Genomic DNA, 12,361 nt, shown 5'->3' with positions numbered 1-12,361 from the left:
CAATATTGAATAGGTAGGGAGAGAGTGGGCAGCCTTGTCTAGTCCCTGATTTTAGTCGGATTGCTTCATGTTCTCTCCATTTAGTTTGATGTTGGCTACTGGTTTTCTGTATATTGCTTTTACGATGTTCAAATATGAGCCTTGAATTCCTGATCTTTCCAAGACTTTTATCATGAAGGGATGTTGGATTTTGTCAAATGCTTTCTCAGCATCTAGTGAGACCATCATATGGTTTTTTTCCTTGAGTCTGTTTATGTAGTGAATTACGTTGATGGATTTCCATATGTTGAACCATCCCTGCATCCCTGGGATGAAACCTACTTGATCATGGTGGATGATCATTTTGATATGTTCTTTGATTCAGTTTGCAAGAATTTTATTGAGTATTTTTGCATCGATATTCATAAGGGAAATTGGTCTGAAGTTTTCTTTCTACGTTAGGTCTTTGTGTGGTTTAGGTATAAGAGTAATTGTGGCTTCATAGAACGAATTGGGTAGAGTGCCTTCAGTTTCTATTTTGTTGAATAGTTTGAGGAGTACTGTTATTAGGTCTTCTTTGAAGGTTTGATAAAACTCTGCACTAAACCCATCTGGTCCTGGCTTTTTTTTGGTTGGGAGACTATTAATGACTTTTTCTATTTTATTAACATATATGAGACTGTTTAGATCATTGATCTGATCTTGATTTAACTTTGGTACCTTGTATATGTCTAGAAAAATTTCCGTTTCATCCAGGTTTTCCAGTTTTGTAAAGTATAGACTTTTGTAGTTGGATCTCATCATTTTCTGGATTTCCTCAGTTTCTGTTGTTATGTCTCCATTATCATTTCTGATCTTGTTAATTAGGAAACTGTCTCTGTGCTCTCTAGTTAGTCTGGCTAATGGTTTATCTATTTTGTTGACTTTCTCAAAGAACCAGGTCCTCATTTGGTTGATTCTTTGTATAGTTCTTTTTGTTTCTATTTGGTTGATTTCAGCCCTGAGTTTGATTATTTCCTGCCTTTGACTCCTCTTGGGTGAATTTTCTTCTTTTTGTTCTAGCATCTTCAGATGTGCTGTCAAATTGCTGGTGTATGCTCTTTCCCGTTTCTTTTTGGAGGCACCTAAAGCTATGAGTTTTCCTTTAGGACTGCTTTCATTGTGTCCCATAAGTTGGGGTATGTTGTGGCTTCATTTTCATTAAACTCTAGAAAGTCTTTAATTTCTTTCTTTATTCCTTCTTTGACCAAGTTATCATTGAGTAGAGTGTTATTAAGCTTCCACATATATGTGGGCATTCTATTGTTCATGTTGTTATTGAGGAGCAGCCTTAGTCCATGGTGATCTGATAGGATATAAGGAATTATTTCAATCTTCTTGTATCTGTTGAGGCCTGATTTGTGACCAATTATATGGTCAATTTTGGAGAAGGTACCATGAGGTGTTGAGAAGAAGGTATATCCTTTTGTTTTAAGATAAAAAGTTATATAGATATATGTTAAATCCATCTGTTTCATAACTTCTGTTAGTCTCACTGTGTCCTTGTTTAGTTTCTGTTTCCATGATCTGTCCATTGCCGAGAGTGGGGTATTGAAATCTCCCACTACTATTGTGTGCTGTGTAATGTGTGTTTTGAGCTTTAGTAAAGTTTCTTTTATGAATGTAGATGCCCTTGCATTCGGAGCATAGAGATTCAGAATTGAGAGTTCATCTTGGTATATCATACCTTTGATGAATATGAAGTGTCCCTCTTTTTTTTGATCACTTAAGGGTGAAAGTCGATTTTATTCAATATTAGAATGGCTACCCCAGCTTTTTTCTTGGGGACATTGGCTTGGAGAATTGTTTTCCAGCCTTTTATTCTGAGGTAGTGTCTGTCTGTGTCACTGAGGTGGGTTTCCTGTATGCAGCAAAATGTTGGGTCCTGTTTACGTACCCAATCTGATAGTCTATGTCTTTTTATTGGAGAATTGAGTCCATTGATATTAATATATATTAAGGAAAAGTAATTGTTGCTTCCTGTTTTTTTGTAGTTAGAGCTGTCATTCCATTCATGTGTCTATCTTCTTTTCATTTGGTTCGAGGATTACATTTTTGCATTTTCAGGGATGTCGTTTCCCTTCTTGTATTGGAGTTTTCCATTTATTACTCTTTGAAGGGCTGGATTTGTGGAAATATATTGTGTGAATTTGGTTTTGTCATGGAATACTTTGGTTTCTACATCTATGGTGATTGGGAGTTTTGCTGGGTATAGTAACCTGGGCTGGCATTTGTGTTCTCTTAGGGTCTGTATGACATCTGTCCAGGTTCTTCTAGCTTTCATAGTGTCCGGTGAGAAGTCTGGTGTAATTCTGATAGGCCTGCCTTTATATGTTTCTTGACCTTTTTTCCCTCACTGCTTTTAGTATTCTTTCTTTGTTTTGTGCATTTGGTGTTTTGACTATTATGTGGCAGGAAGAGTTTCTTTTCTGGTCCAGTTGATTTGGGGTTCTATAGGCTTCTTGTGTGATCATGGGCATCTCTTTCTTTAGGTTAGGGAAGTTTTCTTCTATAATTTTGTTGAAGATATTTACTGGCCCTTTAAGTTGGAGGTCTTCACTCTCCTCTATACCTGGGCAGGGTGGCTGCAGTAGCTGAATCATTCCCTCACCACTGGGGGAGCCAGGGAGAGCAGCTGCTGCAGGGTGGTGCCCAAGCGTGTGCTTGCAGTCCTGGGACAGGTCGCTGAGAGAGAGTGAGTGGCCACACTGAGCCCTGTTCCCCCTGCTGTGCAGTGTGTCAGAGGCTCGGGGAACTTAAATGTTGGTAAAAGAAATGGATATCTTTAGGTTAAAGAAAGAATGTTTCATAACATTCCCTTTAAAATATCTACATGAATATAACATACAATTATTTATATATATAACAGCTGTATAATAAAATATTAAATTTTATTATAGAAATGAGATTGATCACTATAGACAAGCCTCTTCTATATTCTATAGAGTCTACAAGTCTAACCAGTAACCTTATAAAGATGTATAAATGTGGTCCAACTAAGAGTAACTTGAAATGAGCAACATGCTTATTTATTTATTACTTATATGAAGTATAAAAGGCTTATAAAATTGGCTTATATTAAGCAAAATTAAGGCAATAGCTTTATGGACTGATTAGAGACAAATAATTTAAATGTGAATTATTTAGTCAAATATTAAAGGCAATATCTAATAATTTTTAAATTATAGACTGTAGAGAGATAGAACTACAATTGGATATGTCTGTAAAAATTTTGTAATTGCCAAAAAAACCCCAAATTTTATGAGGTAGAGGAGAGGCAAAATCTAGAAAGACCCTTTAAGTGTCTCTTAGTCTCTGAAGTGTATCACTTAGGTGTATGGCTAATACTTACCTAGTAGTAATGGAAGTTCATGGCAGAATATCACGAGTTTGAGGCCAGCCTGAGCTACACAGAGAAACCCTGTCTTTAAGTAGCAAGTCACTCATCAACTTAGATGTGCTCTCAATAAAGGAAAACAAAGCTTACTTGCTACAATGAAAATAAAATGTGGACACGTGTTATATTTATTAGCTTAAATCTAGACTTTAGCAGAGTTCAAAAATTTAAAAATCAATAATTACCTTTAAGACTAGCCAGAAGCCAAATGATGTCTATTAAATTGAGAATAAAAGAATTTAGAAATTAAGCTTTAGTTTTATATTTTGTATTGAATTCTATATTTCCTATGTCCTTGGTAAATTAGAAATCTGTTTGACTCTAGTCTCTCAAGCTCTGGGATTGTAGGCATGTAATTGAAGCAGTGTGTACACACCTCCTAACCAGATTGGCTGAAAATCGCTAGCTTGTAATTTATAATAAAACCACTAGATGGCGCTAAGCGCTCGTGAAAACGCTTGCACAGACATGGATCCACGCACAAGCATGCTGCCACAGCAGCCTTTCGCAGGCTTGGACTCAGCGCATGCACACTGTCGCAGCGGTGTTCGCACGCTTGGGCGGCACAATGCTCACTGAGAGATTTGGGTCCGGGCAGGACGCGCACGCAGGTGATTATGGCAGAACCTGTGGAGTCTCAAAGCCTTTTTTGGCCCCTGTCTCGCCCAGGGCCGTCTCAGCCTTGGCACAAGCGGGAGGGAGAAGACGCAGAGTCACCACGCCCGCAGACTCTAGCTCTGTGCTAGGCCGCCAGAGCCCACGCACTGCAAGGGGACGCGCACCCTTGCGCTCTGGTCTGGGCCCGCACTCAGTTCGGGCGCTGGCCTTACCGCCCTGTGGAGGCCGGGGCCCTCTTCAGCCCCCATCTCGTTCGGGCCTCCGCTTCTGTCCCAGGCTGTATGCCCCCCAACCCAGCGTGCCACCAGGGGTTTGCATCCCCTGTGAGGAACCCGATGTCTGTCTGTCAGGGACCCGGGACATCGCCACCACTGCGCAGATCCCTGAGCCCGCCTTCTAGTTAGGGAATTGGCATCTGCCGGTGCCAAGACCTCTAGCTGTGTGTAGCTCAGGATCCCAGCCAGCGGCTCCCTGCTGCTGTCTTGGCAACTCGAGTGCACAGCAGCATTGGAGGCAACTCGAGTGCACAGCAGCATTGGAGGTTCGAGAGCCCGGTGTAGCCAGCAGCTGCCCCCAGCCTGGCAAAGGGACAAGCGCACCCCAGCACTCTGGGTCTGCCCACGGGCTCTGCCCGGAGGCTCTTCCAAGAGGCCTCTCTCTGAGAGGGCACAACCTTGAACCCGCTCAAGCCCCAGTCCCGCTGGCCGGTGCCCGGGCCCGCCTTCCCCTACTGTCACAAACAAACAAGCTGACAGTGTATATAGATACCTGTGTTCTCCTGTATTTCTTTGAGGGTGCTATTTATGACTTTCTTAAAGTCCTGTATCATCATCATGATAAGTGATTTTAGATCTGAATCTTGTGTTTCCAGTGTGATGGTGTGGCCAGGACTTGCTATAGTAGGAGAATTGGGTTCTGATGATGGCAAGTGACCTTGGTTTGTGTTGTTTATTTTCTTATGCTTGCCCCCGGCCATCTGTTTAACTCTAGTGCTACCCGCCCTTGCTAAATCTGACTGGAGCCTGTCCTTCCTGTGATCCTGGTTGTGTCAGAACTCCTCAGAGTCAAACTGTCTCTGTGATCCTGTGATTCTGGGATCCTGGGATCCTAGGCTTGTTAGATCACCTGGAAGTGTGGCTTTCTCTGTGTGTTGCAGAGCTTGTGCCCAAGGTCTGCTCAGAACACTAACCCAGACAGACTGGAAGGAGCCCGAGTCACTGGGCTGGCAGAGTTCCTGTGTGCCTGGTCAAGCTGGTCCCAGTTACTCCCGGTGTTGGTTCAGATGTTTGTTCCTGCTTAGCTCTGATCCTGGGTGTGTCAGAGTGCCTGGGAATGGAGCTTCCTCTGGGTGTTGTGGGACTGGCTGCAGAGCTTGTACCCAAGGTCTCTGATCCTGGGTGTGGCAGCACACTTCCCATCCTGGGTGTGTCAGAGCACCTGGGAGTAGAGCTTCCTCTGGGTGTTGTGGGACAGGCTGCGGAGCTTGTGCCCACGTCTGTTCTGGACCCCAGCCCAGACAGACCAGAAGGAACCCAAGTCACTGGGCTGGTGGAGTTCCTGTGTGATTTTATGTGTGTTAATACACTGTAATTGTAGAGATGGCCATAAGCTATAGAGTATATGTTCAGATGTGCCAGAGTAGGTATCTGGTCAATTTTAAAACATGATTTTGACCTCTAAATTAATATTAATATATATACATGTGACTATTTCTTCTCAGACTCTTAAGTTATGATTACCTATACATAAATGATTTATTAATTGGTTTTTTGGCTATATTCCTTTTTAAAACTGACAGATTGTCAAATTTTTATTTGAATTTTAAAAGAAGGAGGATATGCACTCCTCTCTGAGAGCGCCTTTGCTCTAGTTTTTCGCTTATATTAAGAGACATGTTTTGCCTTTTTGATTATGTTAAATAATATTTCATTTTCATTTTTTCACATCTTTTAAGACATGCTTTGTTTTTGCTCATGTTTATAGACTTGTTGCCTTTCGCTGGTTTTAAAAAATCCATTATGAAATGGCGTGTCACTCCACTTTCTAACACATTGTTATTCTTAACCCCACCTTGTTCTGGGGAAGGGGCTCCTTTGGTGTTGATACACAATGGCAGCCTTATACTTTTATTTGACAAGTGGATAGAGACACAGTATCCTTATATAGACATGTTTTTGTGCCAAATCTATGGGCGGAACATTTTTTACTGGCCAACAGAATTTGCTTGGCTGTTAGAGACTCTACTGTTTTCTAAGAGTCAACATTGATTTTCCTCTATACCTAGAGGCCAAACCTTGGGCCTAAGCGTTGCTAATTGGTGAACAAGTGCCTGAGACATCTTCTAGTTATTGTTATTTTTATCTTTTAAGTTTTTTATGTCCAAAAGACTCATTCACGGAGTACACAAACAATCAAAATTCACTCACTCCCTGAGTTGTTCTTCTCTAAGCTCAATTTCGGAGCTTCTAACATGAAAGTTACTTATTGACAATTGAAGTAAAGGCCTATTGAAGGCAAAGTCATTGAAAAGGCTCCTAGCTGGGGAGCTACTACTCCAGAACTCAACTAAGGTGTCTACGCCCAGCTGCCCATCAGCACACCAGCGCTGCTTCACATGGACTTCACAGAAGATGAACTACAGAGAGACTGTGGCAACTCCCAGACACTGCAAGTGTTAAAGACATATCTTGGCATTTTGTATGGATGGATGGTGCAGAGAAGCATCTGTCTCTCTGGTAGTGAAGTCAACCCAGACACAGACACATGCTGAGGCTGTGTCATATAGTCTGAGATGATAGAACCAGAGAGGTATACAGAGCTCTCCAGCTAAAGCACCGTGATGTTTCCCATACAGAATATGTGCCGAGCTCCATGTCTTTTATCCTACTTTTTGTTTCGAACTAAAAGAATTCTCTGTCTGTTTTCTAATATAAAGAGAGGAATTGTTACGCTCCTGATTTGAGGCCTGCCTCTCATAGCCACACCTCTCTGCCCATTTCCTGCTTTTTGCCATGCCTCCAACCTGGTTCCAGTTACATTCGGAAGCTCCAGCTCAGCAGAGAAAAAAGGAAGTCACTGATTGGACTGACGTGCTGATGTACTTGGGGGTGTGGTTTTGCCTGACTTATTCTACCTGTTGGTGGGAACAAAGGTATTCATTAAAAGTTCAAGATGGCTGAGTAAAGGCTCCTGTCTAATGTTTTAAGGTACCTTCCTCGTGGTAGGTATATCTGTGGCCACCCTATCCTTTCCCTAACTCTCTCTTGCTGTTTCTCTTCTTTCTAACTCCATATTTCTAGGTAACCCACTGTTTTAATGTTGCTGCTGGACAGCGACATACTATGGTTTTCAGAACAGCTTATATATTTCAAAAGTATTTATATACCCAAGGGAGACATAGACAATTAACTTGGGAGGTGGCTTGTAGGAAAGAGAATAAGAAAGAGTGAGACTTAATGCTTTGGTTGACATTTGTAGTTCTTGTATCAAGTTTGAAGAAGAGGACTTTACAAGTTACTCTTCCTCTGAGATGAATGCTTTTCCAAATTATCACAGCCAATGAACCAAATTCTTACCCACACCTAATGTCTGTGCCACCCTCCAAGCAGAACCACTGTTCATTGAAACAGTTGGTGAATGTCTTTATGGATACACCATCATAATACTCACACCATTTTTTAAATGAATGTAACCTGTTCTCTGTGGGCTGAGAATAAAGTCACTCACTCAAGTAAAATAGTTTTGACCATAGCAGGAAGTCTGTATCCAAACATCGTGCCTACAATTCATTCCTTGGCACAGCAGAACTGTCAACTCTCAGCTAAGCTACAATGAAGGTAAAATCCTTTGGCCATTTGAGGGTCATTGAAGTACAACCTTATTACAATGAAATCCAATGTCTAAAAATTGTTCTTACTTTAGGCTTGTGCCACAGAAAGAGCCAAGATTTTAAACTCTACTAAATACAAAACAAACAAACAAAAAGACTTTATATATTTATGTTCATTTAAGAAAATACTAGTAGTGATACATTATTTTGAAATATACAGTTAATATGTTTGGAGTCATTTGAAATTTATACTGATAAAAACGTATGTATTTTCAGTATTGCTGTAGACAAGCACCTACATAACACTGTTAAATTGATTGTTGTTTTATATCAAACAACTTTTATAATACTTATTTTTATTGTAGTAATATTTTGTAAATTTTAGGGAATATGACAAAAAAGATATTATAGGTATTGAAGAATGGGTCTCTGGGAGGAGTTGTGGTACAAAAGGGAAACAAGAATGTGATTTAATTCTATTTACTTAAAATATGTTTTTAAATGTTAACAAATTCAGACAAATTTGAAATCATGTAACTTTTTTCCTCATAATGCAATAAAAGTTGGAGGGGGAGAATGGTATTAATGTGCCCTTAAAAAACATTTTTATAGCCTAGCAGGAAGAAAAATCACTTTGTTCTCATAATTTGCTTGATATCTTGCTATTTTCACTTTTATTTGTAGTTTTCTAATAAAGTATTTATTTAACCTCAAAAAAAGGACTGTATTCATCATCTAGATATGTTCATTTCAAAGTTCACATGACTTGATATTTAAAAATTTGTGGATATTTTTTGATAAATGATGTATAGTATATTAGGAATCTTATATTTGATATTTTTAAACACACCCAGTTTATTGTGCTGCATTGTAATGGGTTAAAATGTTACTGCACAGTTAGCCACAATTATTCGAAAATTTTGGAAACTACAGAACCGATATTACTCAAAACATTATTTTCTTAGTGTTGGCTACATAAAAATGAGAGGCTGATAGATTTAGGCTGTAGTCATTTGTAAAGAAATCATTTTATTTAAAGGACATTTGTAGCCAGTATGAAGGCTAAGGAGCTAAGTCCTTTAACACTAAATACGATGAACTGAGTCCATCCCCAGGACTATTTAATAACATGAGACAGCCTAATCCTAGAAGTTGTCTTCTGAAATCCATACATTCTCACATAACACATACTTGAAATTATTATATGAGTTATAAAATTATTTCTAATAAAACAAATAAGGTTTCATGTTAGTTGAAACTTCGGGTCCTTCTACAGGGTTGCCCTCCTCCTCGGCTTCTTCCAGCTTTTATCCAATTCAATCACAGGGGTCAACAGCTTCTGTCTACTGCTTGGGTGTAAATATCTGAACTTGACACTTTCAGCTGCTTGTTGTAACTTTTGGGACATTTCTTAAGCTCTTTACAGTGGGGATTATATCTAACAAATGGCATTAGATTGTTGAATACATACATCCTGTTTTAACATTCTTGTTTGATTATTGTTGGTTTTTCTTGACATGGTAATTTATCAATATCATCTTCACTATACTACACTAAAGTATAAGTCTCCCAAAGATGGCTTGGTGTAAGGTGGCATTGCCTTAATTACCCTGTGTTTATCAACATTCACAATTGGACCTCAAGGTCTTTTTGATCACCAGAGCTAGGTACTTGTGAATTCTAGTTGAGTGTTTGTTAAAATATGTCATTCTCATGTAAAATTAATTTTATTTTTTGTTCTCCCTGCTCTTAATTGGTCATCAAAACTCTGGCTGCTGGGGCCTGCAATAAATCTTGTTTTGAGTTTAAGTTACTCTTTCTCTTTAGATTGTGCTGGCCAAAACAATTAGTCTGTGGCTTCCAAAGTCATAGTCACTGGAAGAAAAATGAAGTACACACTGGTTTTACTGCTATCCAAATCTATCATTCCCAATTGTTCCCTCAACATAATTATTCTCTATGCAATCATGCTGGGGATTTCGATTCTTTCTGTTGATATTGATGGACACTTTGAACAGGCCCATATCATTGTATGCACCAAGATTACTGCACTTTACTCTGTCTTGGGATACCAGGTCTACCTTGCCTTAGTGATCTACACTATGGCATTCTTGGCTAATAATCACCCTGACATATTCAACTAAGCTACTTTCTTGACTTTCAGCATGCTGATGTTCTGCCCTGGCTGAGGTATATTTCTTAATGTCCACCTATTACACAGAACTCGTCTACTTCAGTTGTGCCTGGGACAGGCCTAATAACCTGATTACTGAACTGAGGCGTACACTTCAAAAGGAGTCAGCCTCCTGAGGTAGTCAGTCACTGACATCTCCTAACTCAGAGGTGTTCCAGATTGATCTCTGCTATAATCTGTGGAGAGATCTGCATGCTTTCTTTATTCAGGTATAAAGGTGCCCTAAGAAATATTTTGTTACAGCTAAAATTGAGATTTAACATTGTTTTCTGGCCTCCACGGTGTTTCAATAATCCTAATTCATCTCCTAGCTGTAGTTAGCTTGGAATTTCTACAAAGGAGCTGTCTTATCAGACAGAGTGTCTCCAAAGATAGAGATAGCAGTTAGGCACTAACTGCCAGAGCAGTCCCATAAAGTTAGAGATAGCAGTTAGGCACAAATCATCAGAGCAGTCTCACAAAGTTAGATGTAGCAGTTAGGCACTAATTATCAGAGCAGTCCCACACAAGGCAAAAGGATTTTACTGACTAGAGAGAAGTTATAGGGCTTCCCTCACTAATTATTTACATTACAGCCAAGGAATGCTAAAATACGACCCTCAGATGCTTACCTCAAGACAGACCCGAGAGTTTATCTTGGGGCTGCCAGGACAACCCAGTACAAAGAATGACATCACTGCTACTCCACCTTGCACTTGCCTGATTGATTGTACTGACCTTGATGTGACCGTCTCCTGCCTTAGTGATTTCTGTAGTTTACCCTGTTCTCTGTGTATTATATAAACCTGATTTCTACTTTGCACAAATTGCATTCAGTTTCAGCACTCCCTTGTGTCTGTTTCTGTTTGTCATTTCTTCACCAACGCCTTGTCTACCTGACTAGGACCCTGTTCCCCCCATGGGTTGAGGGAGGCCTAGACTGGCCAGCCTATGGCATCCACCAGAGCAGTCAGGGCACAGACTTCAATCTTTTGAAGTCTTCAAATATACTGGCATTCCATGCATGCCTTAGAAGGTAAATTTTTATCTCCATGTGCTTTGCAATTTTGTTAAGGTCAGAAAGAAAATCTATTCAAGATTTAAGAAAAAAATTCTCTCTGGACCCATATATTATGCATTGTAACTGAGAAATATAATGTTGGTTCTGAAATACCTTTTAGTACTCAGTCCAAAATATATGCATTAGTGTTTTTCAGTGTTTCCTTTGTAATGGAACAAGGAAAGCAAAACAAAACAAAACAAAGAGAAACAATTTTTCCTATACATTGTCTCATATAATCATCTACTGATTCAGTGATTTTTTTTCAAGACCCTGCTCTTGGATATTATTGCACATCAGAAGTATTCTTTTCCTACTATGATCCAGAATAACAGTCATCATGAGCTCAGATAGCTTATTTTGGATTCCATGTATATGTGTGACTTTGATATCAGTTGATTACTAAGAGAAAACATAGGAGTGTGTGACAGAGTGAATGACATGCCAATATTCTTCCCCTTTGCATGAGGGAAGACACATAAATCATTACTCATACTAAGTATTAGAGGAGAAGAACTTAAGATAGAGAAATGTTTTAATTATCATGTAGAATATTGTAGAGCATTGACAGAAATCTCAGTAGTTATCTAGTGTATTGCTTGTGCATAGGAGCTGCTTGCAGTAGGCAACCTCTGATTTCTGAATTCATATACTTGTATGAATGGTTCCAAGGAATCAGGTGCCATATATTTCAACTCTTGTTTCAGAGTCTACCTACACTCACATGTTCACAAACAACACACTCAGAAGGTACCCATAAACATAACTGAAATTATATGACTTTACTTTAATTGCTTTAAGAGAGAAACAGCATTCAGACACTGGATTTATTTTGTCCCATTAATTCAATGTACATTCACTTACCTTCTATACCCTGAATTTGAATTGTTCTCACCATAAAATTACAATTCCTCTCAATGTTATATTTCATCTGGATCCACTCCATTTTTGTCTTTCATTAGAAAGCAATTAGGATTCTATTGGATATAAATTAAATTTATATTTAAAATACACTAAGTTGGTATAAGGTGGATAGCAATGTCATTTTCTTTTCATTTCCCTAATGACTAAGGAATTTGAGTGGATAAGATAAAAAAATCAAGGAACAGCATATATAGTGAGGACTGAGAGAAAGGGGAACACTCATCCATTCCTAGAGGGATTGAAATCCCGTTCAGGACTCTGGAAATCAGTCTGGAACTTCATTAGAATATTGAAAAATATTCTATCAGAAGGCTAAGCTATACCACTTCTGATCATATGCAC

The sequence above is a fragment of the Mastomys coucha genome, unplaced genomic scaffold (assembly GCF_008632895.1).
Source record: "Mastomys coucha isolate ucsf_1 unplaced genomic scaffold, UCSF_Mcou_1 pScaffold21, whole genome shotgun sequence".
Classification (NCBI taxonomy): Eukaryota; Metazoa; Chordata; class Mammalia; order Rodentia; family Muridae; genus Mastomys; species Mastomys coucha.
This window is presented reverse-complemented; position numbering follows the sequence as displayed.